The sequence below is a fragment of the Quercus lobata genome, chromosome 1 (genome assembly GCF_001633185.2).
Source record: "Quercus lobata isolate SW786 chromosome 1, ValleyOak3.0 Primary Assembly, whole genome shotgun sequence".
Classification (NCBI taxonomy): Eukaryota; Viridiplantae; Streptophyta; class Magnoliopsida; order Fagales; family Fagaceae; genus Quercus; species Quercus lobata.
This window is the reverse complement of record NC_044904.1, coordinates 24,721,587-24,736,010: the sequence shown is the minus strand read 5'-3', so window position 1 is coordinate 24,736,010 and position 14,424 is coordinate 24,721,587. Positions and strand designations below refer to the sequence as shown.

Here is a 14,424-nt window from a genome sequence, read left to right as displayed (position 1 = left end):
AGGTTTGTTTCCCCCACCTGCCCCCGCAAGAATCTTAGGCTGATAGGAATTATGTTAGTCACCACATCTGTAATATTTTTAGAAATATACACTAGCTTGGATTTTGTAGTGGCATGTCTTGCCCTAGATTTACAATATATAAGTTGTAGACATGCACATATCAACCCAATTTTTATTGAGAGAAACAACCAATGGTAAGGGGGGCGGGGTTGTTTCTTTGACTTGCTGAGTTGGCCTGAATACTGGATATGAATAGCTTATCAGCATTATGCACTTGTGCATAGCCAGCTAGCTTGATGGATTTTTCAGTTTAGGTGTACTTCACTTCAGTTGCTGTACACATTTTTTGTTTGAACTTTTCTTTCCTCAGCATATGTTGTGGACGTTGGGAGTCCCTAAAATGTTTCTCTTTGAAACTTTGAGAGATTGAAGTGTACCTATGTGAGGATGGTATATTTCTGATATGAAAAGTTATGATTTATTTATTTATTTTTTTCCGAGTGTTGGGTTTCATAAATAATTTTTGGGTTTTTTGAAAAATTATTGTGGACGTAAAATGAAATTATGGATTTGAAAAATGATTTTCTGATAATTCAGGAGCTTGCAAATCTACCAACCTTGGAGCTAATTCAGAGTGATGGAAGTCCTCTGCTAGAAAGCTTTTCATCCTTTGGAATCCAGTTGTGTCCCCAAAAACTGTATGTGATTTGCTACAATACATGTTCTACTTAGAATAACTGTGTGGTCAAGATAGTTCTATTTACTTTCTAGTGCTACTTCAGTACAGATTTTGAAGGAAACACAGAGTAGTCTGGATACTAGTGGATCTACAAATGTAAATTCTAATCTCAGACATTCCAGGTAACAATTACCCAAGGGCATTTGCTAGGTTTTCACTGCATAGCATAGCATATGTGAAATTTTGCTTCTTATTTTTTTTTTTTTTTTTTTTTTTTTTTTTTTTTTTTTTTTTTTTTTTTTTTTTAATATAAAAAAATTATTATATATTTCCCTTATCTGTTAGAGGCGTCACTTTATGCTATTTATGCTGCCTATGTTACTTGCTTATCATTAACAATGAGAACTGCACATCACAGAATCATATGCCTCATGTGAGAATATAAAAGCCAAAAATTTGCATCTTTTCCTTCTTTTTTATGGACTAACGTTCTTCTTGAAGACTCTTTTATTTTTATAAGTAATGTTCTTCTTATGTACCTGGTAAAAAAGAGTGAGTTGACCCAAGTTGAAGGAACAAGTGTCAAGGGGGAAAAAAAACATTAGTAGAAGTAGTAAAAAATGATGTTTATTAAGTAACAGAGTATGACTTTAGATAGAATAGAATGGAGGAAAAGAATACATATGGTTGTCTCTAACTAATTTGTTGATAAAAATATATCAAATTCCAAAATTTTGGGATTAAGACTTTGTTGTTGTTGTTGTTATTGTTGTAATGCTCTTCAAGAGTACTCTCCATAATTGTTTCTATCTTAATTAATACATTGTTAAAGCAGTTTAGCCAAGATTGCAAAATTTGTAAATACGGTACATTTATCTGTATCCTATAATGAACATTTGTGTGGAATCAATATTTCAGTGCCTAATGTTTATTTACTTTTGCAGTCCACTTTTTAACGTTTCGTGCCTCTTTGCGGAAATGGTTCAGCATGGAATTCGTTGCATTGCTTTTTGTAAATCGCGTAAACTTTGTGAAGTTGTTCTAAGCTATTATGTCACATCATTATCATGTTCCAGTACATCAATGCTAGCTATTCAAAGTCCTCTCTTTTTTGGGGTCCATGTACAGTATCTGAGGTTATTATTTGTTAAGGATTTACAATCATTAATTATTATTATTTTTCAGAAGCTATGATAAGTGATAATTTGATATTCTTGCCATTTTTCACAAGTTAGTTTGTGGTATTTGATAATTATTTGCTCGACTGCTCGGCAGCTCCTTGACAAATATGGGCTGCAATAGAGGAATGAAGTATCTAATCTAAATATTATTTTGAACCCCACCCCCCCTTAAACCCAAAAAAAATATTTTCCCTGAGCAAGTGGAATCTTCATTTATCATGGTTTTTGATTTAATTTTCTTCCCACCAATGGCAAATGAACAAAGTTGTATGAGCTCAGTCACATAATTTGAGCAATAAAGGCCCTTCATAAGCCACTTGTTCACCTCTCCAATTGATTGGTCGGGTTAAATTTTAACTCAATGCAATTAGCTACCGAGTCAAAATTTGCATGTTCAACCTGTCTTGAGAGGAATAGTAGAGTGAAAATCGTTGGTTTATGGGCTAAAATGCTATATGATACTCTGAAAATGTGAGTCTCTTCAGCCAAAAAAAAAAAGGCAATAGAACCGATGTCAGTTACCTCACACAAGGCTCCTCCATTATATTGGTGTTTGTTTGGGAACAGTTTATCTAGGTTTTTTTGCTAAAGAGTTTTTTTTATGAAAGTGGGCTAAAGTATAATTTGTACTTAGAAAAAATTTGAAAAACCTAAGGAAAAAAGAGGGAAAAAAAAATGAAGTTTTAAAAAGTTGTATATAAAAGTTAAAAGTTAAAAACTGAAGCTTAAAACTGATGTCAAACTCATGGTTCGTGAAGCAAGCCATGTTTGCAATTTGAACGAGCATGATGGGGTGTAAAAGCAATTTCTCAGTGTTCTTTAGTTTTAGGAACATTAATTGTTAGGCCCTTGATCCTTGAGAGGGGTGATTACATGTGTGGCACCTTCCATTCATGCCAACCACAGAGAAACTCATGGACATGAAGGAAGGAAGCATATCATGGGCTGAGCAAGATTCGTTAAGGAAATAGAAGATTATGTTGCTTCACTCATTATGGTGCATGCATACTCGTGTTTGACTTTAGAGGCAATGGGTTTGTTGCCTTGCAAAGGTAATGAATTTGTGGTCATGGTTTGGTAGAGTATAAGCTATGCGTGTGTTGTGCCAATGTGATTTGATTGAAGCACCTTAAACTCTATGCAGGTTTAATTGCATCCCATGATTTGTGATGCACATGGGTGCAAGATGTCTAAGTCCTTGGGAAATGTCATTGATCCGCTTGAAGTAATAAATGGGATATCCTTGGAAGGTCTTCATAGGAGGCTAGAGGAGGGTAACTTAGATCCCAAGGAACTGACTGTTGCGAAAGAGGGACAAGTGAAAGACTTTCCTAATGGTATTCCTGAATGTGGTGTAGATGCTCTCCGCTTCGCACCTATATCTTACACAACTTAGGTTTATTTCTTTATTTGGATTTCTATCACTCATTTGGCTGTTTCCGTTAATTGAATTAAAGATATGTGTAATCATTTTGTCTCAGTCTGATAAAATAAATCTGGATATTCAAAGAGTGATGGGTATCGACAGTGGTGTAATAAATTGTGGAATGTTGTACGATTTTCTGTGAGCAAGGTTGGGGATGATTATGTTCCGCCCTCAAATGTAAATCCAGATGACTTGCCATTTAGTTGTCAATGGATACTCTCAGTATTAAACAGAACCATATTCAAAACTATTGCAACTTTGGAGTCGTATAAATTCTTAGATGCAGCAAGTACTGTGTATTCATGGTGGCAATACCGTGTGATGTTTTTATTGATGCAATTAAGCCTTTCTTTGCTGGGAGTGATCCAGAGTTTGAGACTAATAGGAGTTTTGCTCGAGACACACTTTGGTTATGTCTTGAAAATGGGCTGCGATTGCTTCATCCTTTTATGCCGTATGTTACGGAAGAATTATGGCAGCGCCTTCCTTCATCAAGGGATTGGACAAACAAGAGAGCTCTTGGAGCTTTGATTTTGACTGTTCCCTTCCCAACCAATTTGGGATTAGCTTTGCACGAATTTTACATTAAAAACTTTCCTTACAGGGCACCTAAAACCCTACATGTGCATGCATACGCGAAGTATGTGTGGGTGCAAGCACCGGCGTATCTCCTTTAGATAACATGTCAGCATGCCGATTCCTTCAGTTCCTTCTCGTGAAGATGGGATATGCAGGTACTCAAACTCCTTAAAAGTAGTCTTAGGCTAAAATCGGCGTGAACTTGGGAGCACGCGGTGCCTCTTAAAAAGAAGCGAAAGAGTCGCCACCTGGTTATTACACTCGGACGAAGTTTGGTTATAAATTTGGTTGTAGTTAATGACTACAACTCACATTAAAAAAATTAACATAATTACATATTTTGTTTTACTAGTCACTGATTGCACGTTCTTGCTGTCCTTAACACGCATGATAATTTTCATGTCAATTAGATGTTATTTACAATTCGATCCATAAATTTATTTTTTATGTATAATTTTAGACTACACAAATTTGAAATTTAAACATTTAATTGATAACATAGTCTTTACTGTATTTATTTTTTCTTTTCCCTCTATTCCTGTATGATTTGTTTTGTTTTGTTTTCTCACAAATTAAAATAAATAAAATAAAGGGGTATCAAAATTAATATGAAGCGTTTTGTCCCATATGACATTCAACTTATAAAATCTATTTTGTTTTGCAGATTTTCTCAAAAATATTTTACTTAATGTGCAATCTTCTTTTCTATGTACAACGGCATTCCCTAGTGTTTTATTTTTATTTTCGAAAACATATACCCCACTGTAAATGGCACTAAGCAACCAAAAAAAGCATTAGCTAAGAAAAAAAGCGAGATTTAAAAAAGAAAATCAGTAGAACTCGAGCCTTTGAAACTCGAGTTCTACAAAGCGAGTTTTAAAAACTCGAGATAGTACTCGAGGACAGACACATCGGGGTTTAAGGCAAAGAGCAGGTAGAGAGCATGCCTTGTATTTTGAGGAAAAACACTCGGTGGAACTCGAGTGTATGAAATTCGAGTTCTTTAAAAGCGAGTTTTACAAACTTGAGATCTATAGCATTTCTTGTTTATGGCAAAAATACTCAGTGGAATTCGAGTTTCATTGGGAATTTTTTTTTTGGACATGCAAGCAAACTAGAAACAAAAATGTGTGCATGCACCTACTGAGAAGCTGAGAAACAGAGAGAGAAGTTGAGAATGTAATCCACAAACACTCATTGAGAGGCAAAGAAGCTAAGAATGTAAATGCACTTAAATTACATCAAAAGGCATTCTCAATAGGCACTAAACTATAGAAATTGTTACGCTCTCTGTATAAACATAGTTTTACAATGTAAATGCACTTAAATTACAACAAAAGGCATTCTCAATATATCAATATTCTAAACATGTCCAACCATGCTTAATTTGCAGATCTAATCGTACTACTCAAATCACAAACTTCAAACAAGTACATTAGATAGAGAATTACAAGTACATTCAGCAAAAACCAAAAATTTAATTGTGCCGATACAACGTAGTCAATTTTCCTAAAATTGGCGGTCAGCACAACAAAAACGTCATCTAGGGAAGCATGCCTGAAAAATGTAGACTAATCACGTTAGAAGACAAGATAGTAAACATTAGGTAAACATAGAATGAACAACAATTATTTATCCGATCCATAACTTTTTGCCATCTTTCACCTACCTAGTTTGGAACATGACCACTTGTGGAAGCGCAACGGGACTGCGAACATTTTCTGCGGTTATGCTCGGAAGCATGACACAATCCACATGTCTACTTGGGTTGACTCTCTATCAAATCTACGTCCTCCCTCCGCCATCCCCGTTCTCGATCTTTATTCTTCACTCCATCCATCTCATTCCTTATTCTTGATTCACTGGTCGACCTTTGGCCCACAACAATGCTGGATTAGACAACCACTTTGGCCCTATAGGATCCCTCCACAATGACTTTGACTTAGGAACCGCAAATGCATGTGAATAAGTGTTAAGGGCATACTCCAAACTATAACATGGGTGAATATATGTGGTCGAATCAATGTTTAGCACATCACATACTCTAATTACATGTGAACACGGGATCTTAATGTTTTGCCATTTCCCACAGCTGCATGTTCTTTTCAGTAACCAAACTTCATAATTGTGGTTTCCCCCTTCAGTGTTATGCATGTTGCGTGAAGTAACTACTTGATATATTCTACGTTCATTGTTAAATTCCTTGACATAGTGCTTCTCAGATTTGAGCCTATTTTCCAAATACGTGGACATGGCATATGTACTCCATCTCTTACCCTTCAACAAATCGTAAGTAATTTCTTTGTGTCGGTCGTGGAAATATGCAACAAGTTTGGACCAAGTGAACTCAACCATTACGGCAATAGGAAGGCCCCATGCACCTTTCAGTACACCATTAAAGCACTCTGATATATTGGTTGTCATTGCCCCAAAATGTCTCCCACCATCATGTAACTAGGTCCACATATCCATAGACTCCTTCATTAGGTATGTGTATGGAAGAAAATCTTTTTCCCTGCCATCCTTCCCCGTCACCTTCTTTTTCTTCCTAATGGCCTCAATTTCCACCTGCTTAATGGACTCCATTATATTATCAAATTTAACTGCCTGAGTAGCATATCCCGCTTTCAACACCATTGACTTTAGAGTCGAGTTTTGAAAATGTGTGTTGAAGTTGCTAGCAACATATCGAAAGCAATATCTATGAAATATCCGTGTTCTTCCATCTCTATCTCTAGGCCAGGCTGCAATGGCGTTTTTGATACCAATATGTCGGTTAGAAATTATGTAAATGCATTCATCAAGTATCACATCGCCAATTGTATCTTTGAGGCATTGTAAAAACCACCCCCAACTGGACCCTAACTCACAATCCACAACAACAAAGGCGAGAGAGAATACCTTGTTGTTAGCATCGGTTGCCATTGCGACCAACAACTTTCCTTGATATTTACCGTACAGATGGGTCCCATCAATACTAATAACCAGTTTGCAATATTTGAATCCGTCAATGCATGGACCGAAAGACCAAAACACATAATGCAAAAATACAGTGTCATCTACATTGGTGGGTGTGCTATGATAGGACACCTGGGTATTTGGATCCTAATCAATATATGCCATTAGCAACTTTTGTAACATTTGATAAGACTCTTCCCAATTCCAAAATATCTTCTCAATTACTTTTTGTTTCGCATCCCATATCTTATAGTAAGAAAGCTTATGACCATCATATTTCGACTCTATCATAGATCTGAGATGTTTAATTGGGGTAGTGTGATCCTCACTTAACTTCTTAAGGAGTTCTGATGCAATAAAATTACAATTCATCATTCTACCATTATTTCACAACCCAATTGGTATACACGTGTGAGGATCCACATATATGGTGACCATCCATAGTCCATGGAGATTGGTCTTCATGACTGCCACGACATACCACTTGCATGACTCATCCATGCATTTCGCACAAAGTTTGACTTTCGTCGACCTACTGATCATAAAATATTTGTTTTCTTTGAGGGCACAAATTGTCAATTCGCGTTTCACCTTCACTTTATTGGCAAAAGTTAACCCTTTGCACAAATTCATCCCCTATCTCTAAGTAGACACAAATGGTATCTCGATATTTGAAGGATTAATTATATTTGCTCAAGTATTTGTAGATAATGACAAGGCAAGAGGTGCGTAGATAGGGATTGTGTTCATAATGTTTTGGATACTAATAACATTGTCTGCATCAGGTTCACTACTATCAAATGTCTCATCATCATCAATGTCTCTCTTAGAGTCCCCTCGTTCAATCCTCTCTTCATACTCATCTCTATCGACAAAATCTTCACCGTTAATGGTAGTCTCATCAACATAGTCATCATCATCGTCGTTGTCATCGTCATCATCATCCTCTACATGTGTAGAATACTCATATTGAGCATTCGGAACTGTAACCTGTAAACTTGTGGTTGTTTGTTGGATTTCCTCGATACCAACTTCTTCACGCGGCTCCAACTATATGTACAACTCAATACCATTTACTTCGGGTATTCTCTCCAACTTGTCAAACATGATCTTTACATGTTTGTTTGCTTCTATCATCATATACTTGTAATTAATCCGGTGCTTCAGAACTTCATGTGGCATACAATAAGTAATTTTTATGTTGTGCACAACAGGATTCACACACAATTCTTCCATAACTATCATCTTCTATTCATCAAGGGTCTTCAACCTACGATCAATTTGGGTATAATAGCACTTTATACCCGGCCCTTCAAATGGCAATCCCTTGTTCGCATTGACATTCTTAAGCGAACCACCGTGGTATATGATTATATCAATTATAGTCATTGTGAACCTATTAGAGTCAAGTTACTATGTTAGTTAAAAAACATTTTATCTAGTTAAATTACACAAAGTACAAATTCCAATTCATTCAAAAGGCATGAATTTCATTACACATTCGTTACATATTTCATACCCAAATCCTTTTTCCATCATGCTAAGACTACCCATTTCAAACCCAACAAAAAAAAAAAAAAAAAAAAAAAAAACCAAAATCCTTGTAAAAGTATACAACATTTTATCTAATTACATACTCAATAAAATAAAATAAAAAAAGTCATTTCATTACACATTCAAAGGGCATGAATCACATACCTATTTTATTACAATTCATTTGAAGGGCATGAAGTTCACTACCTATTTCGTACCTAATACAATGATGAATAAAGTCAAAATCCTTGTAAGATCATGATAAAGATAAGAGCCTAGAAATGATGGATAAATTTTGATAACAAAAACCATGCAAATAAATACTTAAAAATTTTACACTAACAAAACAAAGTTCTATTATTCACAATATTGGTATTTTAACTAAGTTATGTAATTATTTACCAAATAAATAGTCAAACTCTTTAACCCACACCCAATAACAAATAATACCCAACTATAATGACAATCAAATCAAAACCTTTACCTGAGATATAAATTTGTTGAGAGGGAGGAGCAGTGATAGAGAGAGGTAATCTGGTGTGAGATCAGAGACAATGTGGTGTGAGAAGTGTGAGAGTTATGGGTGAGTGAGGCAGTGAGTTACTGAGGAGTGTGAGACTGAGTGTTATGGGTGAGAGAGTGTTGAGTGACTTACTGATGCGTATCTGTGTTTTATAAAATTTTGCCTAGCAAAAATCGAGTCTATAAGACTTAAGATCTAAGTATATTTTAATTATATTTCGAGTCTTATAGATTCGAGATCTTTGTGGCATAACCATATTTCCCGAAGAAAATCGAATCTTAAAGACTTGGTTTTGCTTTGTAGAACTTGAATCTTTAAGACTTGAAATCTATGTGGCATAATAGTGTCCAACTCATCAAGTATGAAAAGAGCCTTTAAGTCTCGAGTTTTATATAGAACTCGAGTTTCTAAAACTTGAGATGCTAGTTTGCTGAAACCTTTCAAACGTGTGTTAACTTACTATATTCTCTGCCCTTACTATGCTAGTCTCCAAATATCCCTGAAATACAAGGAAGGTTTCGTGGTCGCAAAAATGGAACCACTCAAAATGTATTAGCTGTCATTAGTTTTGACTTGAAGTTCACTTATGTATTGGCTGGATGAGAAGGCGGTGCACATGATTTGCGTGTGTTAAATGATGCATTCGCTAGGCCAGAGAATTTTTAATTCCCGAAGGTATTATAGGATTACTTCACCTTTTAGGTTTATTAGTTTTAATAAATTTTGTTCATTTTACTAAAAAATAGTAGTGATTTCGTTTTATTTTTCAATATATGTAGGTAAATATTATCTTGGTGATGCTGGAAATGGTAATAAAAATGGAATTTTGTCACCTTATTGGAGTGTTTGATATCACTTGAAAGAGTTTAGTGATCGTCCTCCTGAGAATGAACGTAAATTGTTCAGCCTCCGTCACTCATCCTTGAGAACTACCATTGAGTGAGGGTTTGGAGTGTTGAAGAAACGTTTTTGAGTGTTGGATGGAGAACCATTTTGGTCTTTTGAAACCCAAGTGGAAGTAGTGTTAGCATGTTGTGTGATTCATAATCACATTATGGGAGTTGATTCTATTGACTATATTATAGAAGCTGCAATGAACCAAGTAGAGTCTAGCGGTGGAGAACCGGATACATGTTCATGTCGGGACTCCACTGAAGAAAGTAGAGTGTGGAATGTTAAGAGAGATGAAATATGCCAAGCTATGTGGTCTGGTTATACTAATAGGGGAGAGTAGTACTTTAAATATGTGTGATTCATATTTGTATAGTTGTAATATATAATGTATTTTTCTATGATTAATGACATTGAGAATTATAACTATCTGTTGTGTAAGGACAATGTATTTACTATAGACTTGTGGTGGTGTAAGGATAATTATTTTCAGTATTATATTGTTATTTCCAATAGTTGTTTCGTTTTTTGTGCACATCTGTAGGTTCATTAAAGTTAATGCATTTTTTCCTCAAATAAGCATGGTTGTATGTGTGTTTGATTTGTTATTCATATGCACAGTAATTATTAAATGTTACTCTCACTATATTTGCTCAATTTGGGGTAGAATGCTACTCCTCGTTTGTGGAGAACCGGCTGCGTATGTTAAGGACTATGTGGAATACCATCCAGACTCTTCGGAAGACGAGTGGATTTGGATGGGACGACAACCTCAAGATGATCACAAGTGACGCCAAGACCTATCAGGAGGAAGTTATGGTATGGCTTCCAACAATATTTATAGATGGATAGAGTTGAATGTGAAAAATAGCAAGCCAAAAACTACAGTCCCCCCAAAATCAACCCAAAGCAATCAAACTTCGAATCCAAATTTGAGTTTCATAATGATAAGTTGAACTGTGTAGTAATTTTTTTTTTCTTTTTTAAGGGATGAATCATTATCTTTGTCATTGTTGACAAAAGAAGGGAAGAAATAGAGAGAGAGGGGGAGGACTTCGACATTGAGAAGAGAAAGAAGGGCAGTAGACTGGAGTTCAAAGACGAGAAGAAGGAACACGAAAAAAATTTATCGGGTAATCTACAAGTTAAAATAAGCATTAAAAAATTGGTGCTGATGTGTAAAATTGTGGAGTTAGCAAAGGCTTCGGTTATATATATATTACATGTATTTCTACACACTTTTTCACCCATACGTATTTCCAAAAAAAGTAAAAACTGTTATTTAAACACACGTATCAAACGAGCCTTAAGTCTTAAAGACACAAAATGTTAATTTTTTAAATAGTTTCAAAAACCATGCTAACTAACAAAATTGTTAGTAAAATGGTGTAAATTTGCAAAAAAAATCTTATTTATCCTTTGCCTAATTAATTGAGGGGATAATTACAATTAACCCATCTGTGGTTTGACCAGTTTTAATTAAGCCTACCTGTGGTTTAAAAAGAGTCACTTAACCCACCTAAGTGTCCTCTATTAAACATCCGTAACCCACCTCACCATTCTCACCGTTAAAAACAAAAAAAAAAAAAAAAAATTGTGCACTAAGGTTTTAATAATCTTCCTAATTAATAATTTTTATTAATTTCGGAAAATTTCAAAAAATTCCATAATATTAGCATTATAAAAACTACTTTAAGTAAAAGAAATCTACTTAAAGAGTTAAAATGGGCTAATGTTAACTCAATTGGAATATATCAATAGTTATTGACAGCATGCGTAAGTTACAGACCTAAATCTTCATAGTCACGAACCATGACTTGACTTGGCCCAAATATAAATGCAATAATATGCTTATGTTGGTGCCAGCTTAGTGCACAAATACCATGATTTGTTCCCTTCACTGTTGGATCAATAAACTCCGCCTGAAACATGGGAAAAAGTGGAAAATTAAGGTGGTGTCTGGACATCTCTGATTTCATCACTCATATCTCAGTTTTGATAACTCATTACTCAAAATTGATGAGCCCGCGAAAGCCAATGCTGTTTGGCAAGATTTCCTTAACTCATTTCCTTAACTCATTTCTCAATTTTTTGAGTTAAGAATTAGAAAACTAAGTGAAGCCAAAAACTTGTTTTCAAAACACCAAAACGGAGTTTAAATGGCAAAGTTGTAAATACCTGAACCAAAGTGGGCCCCACGACAGTGTCTTGTCCCATCATTAGCTCAGTTCCCACACTCCTCCCAACGGTCACATGACAAACAAAGACAACCAACCCTCTTCACTCTCTCATCAAAGCACTAAAGAAGCTCACCTCTCAACCAAAGCTGCTCTTCTCCTATCCCAAACCCACGACACATCCTGACGGCAAACGAAGCTCCAGCATCCTTCCAGACCCTTGAAGCTCCAGCGCCGGCCTCTGAACATCTTCAGCTCCGCCGCTCCATCAGCTCCGCCACACCGGTCCACTCCATCAAGTTATAATCTTTGATGGGTCGTGTTATTTTTTCTTGAATATTTGTTGGTCGGTTTTGTGTTCTTGGAGATTCTTGTTATGAGTAGGATGGGGTTTTTGGATTTCTTAGGTCTAACAAGTATGTCTTTTTCTTTTTTCTTTTAAAAATAAAAAAAATTTTAATTGGGTTTTGACGTGGGTGCTTGTTGTTGGGTTTGGGTGTTTGTTGTTTAAGGTTTTGGTTGCTTCTGGGTGAATTTAAAAAAAAAAAAAAAAGAATTAAGGATGCAGGGGATTAGACATTTTCATTTGTATTCTGGTATTGGATTCATAGTGAAAAATGCTTTGGTATTTACTGCTTGTCCTCTGCTAGAGATTTCTTCATATTTCTAAAAATTTAAGTGTTGTTGCTAATGCTGCAGGATACTGGGTTTGTTTGTAGATGGGTTTTGGGATTATGGGGTTCTTTTTCCCCATTTCACCGTTTTAGCTTTGGATATGTGCGTTGATGGAAGTTGATTTTTGGCTTGTTATTTGGAATGTTCTGAGTTTGAGGGTTTTTATAATTTTAATTTTTTTTGGTTATAAGGAGGGTTTTTTGTATAATTGTGTTGTACAAGTATGTCTTAGTGAAAAGAATTGCATTCCAACCCGAAGCTACAGCTATGCTAGTTACTGACAAATTGATATATATAATCCTTCCATTTGTTATTGGTATTGCTGTGGCGTTGGGCCTGTCTAAAGTCTCTCTACAAATAGGCTATGACTTTGGGCAAGGATTGAGGAGTTGAGGTCAACAGTGGTCGTGGAGTTTGGGTTTTGAGAGCAGAAGTGTGAAAGGGAAATGAGTTGTTATGGAAATGTGGTTGAGACTAAAGAGAGGAGAGTGCAAAGCAAATAAAAAGGGTTCAATCCACGAGTAACCGTTCTGTGTGTACTGCATGGTGGTCAGCCCGTGGGTCCCACAAAAATGTTAGTTTTTTTGAGTTTTTAGGGAAAAAAACAGAAGTGAGTTTAGTTGCCTAACAAGGGTGGGAGTGTTTTGGGGATTTTTAAGTAATGAGAAATGAGTGATGAGTGATGAGTGATGAGTGATGAGTAATGAATTACCTATCACTTAGCAACCAAACAAGGCTTAAGCAACCAAAATATTAAGGCCCGTTTCGTACATGTGTTTAAACACATGTTTTCAGTTTTCAAACAATATTACACATGTTTTCAGTTTTCAAACAATATTACACATATTTTCACACACTTTTTTATCCACATGTATTTTAAAAAAAACTGAAAAATGTTATTTAAACACATGTACCAAACGAGCACTTAATGTTTTGATTGCTTAGGGGCTGTTCGGTTTTTATGTCTCCATCACCCATAATTCTGTTTCCATCATCCATAACTCAAAATATGTAGGTCTTATGGCTAAGAAGTCTGTTTGACATTGTTTCCAGTTTTTGTTTTTATCATTCAATTCTCCGATTTTTTAGTAATGAGTTATGAAAACTGAAAACACATTTTAGGTGTTTTCAGTTTCTGAAACTCAATTTCTAATGGCATTTTCATAATTAAAATCACAACTTTTGAAATTTCAGCCACAATGTTCAACTTTTTGGTAGGGGTGTAATCGGTTCAATTCGGTTAGTTTTTTTAGTTTTGGCCAATTGAAACCAAAATTTTTGGTTTGTGAAATTCCCAACCGAAACCGACTGAAATAATTGGAAACCGATCGGTTTCGGTTGTATTTTGATTTTGGTTGGTTTCAGTCGGTTTTAGTTAACATCACAGTCACAAAAAGAAAACAACTCAACATCACATGGGGTTATCGATTTTTCAATAAGAAAATAACAACTCAAAATCACAATCACAAATTCACAGAAAATAGCATTGATTCAGTATTAGACAAAACCCAAAATATAAAAAAGAGAGAGGGTTATCGAGAAATGTCACCGTGAGAAACTAAGAATGAAAAGATCAAGCCGGCGTGGGGAGGCCGGCGTGTGGAGGTGGCGACAGAGGCCGATTCGTGTGGAGGTAGCGGCAAAGGTAGTTCGAGCCAGCGATGAAGGCAGATTCATGTGGAGGCCGGCGTGCGAAGGCGGCGGCAGAGGCAAATCAAGGTAGTGGCAGAGACAGATTCGTGTGGAGGCGGCGCAGAGGCAGATTTGCGTGGAAGCCAGCGTGGAGTGGAGGCTGTGAGAGG

General features: G+C 35.8%; 1 long non-coding RNA gene across 1 annotated transcript; it reads left to right on the top strand.

The window, feature by feature from the left end:
- Positions 1–680: 680 nt before the first annotated feature.
- LOC115964593 lies at positions 681–1,701 on the top strand. The gene is made up of 3 exons (XR_004086003.1): positions 681–698; positions 788–861; positions 1,624–1,701. It is a non-coding gene; the product is annotated as an uncharacterized LOC115964593 (long non-coding RNA).
- Positions 1,702–14,424: the final 12,723 nt, after the last annotated feature.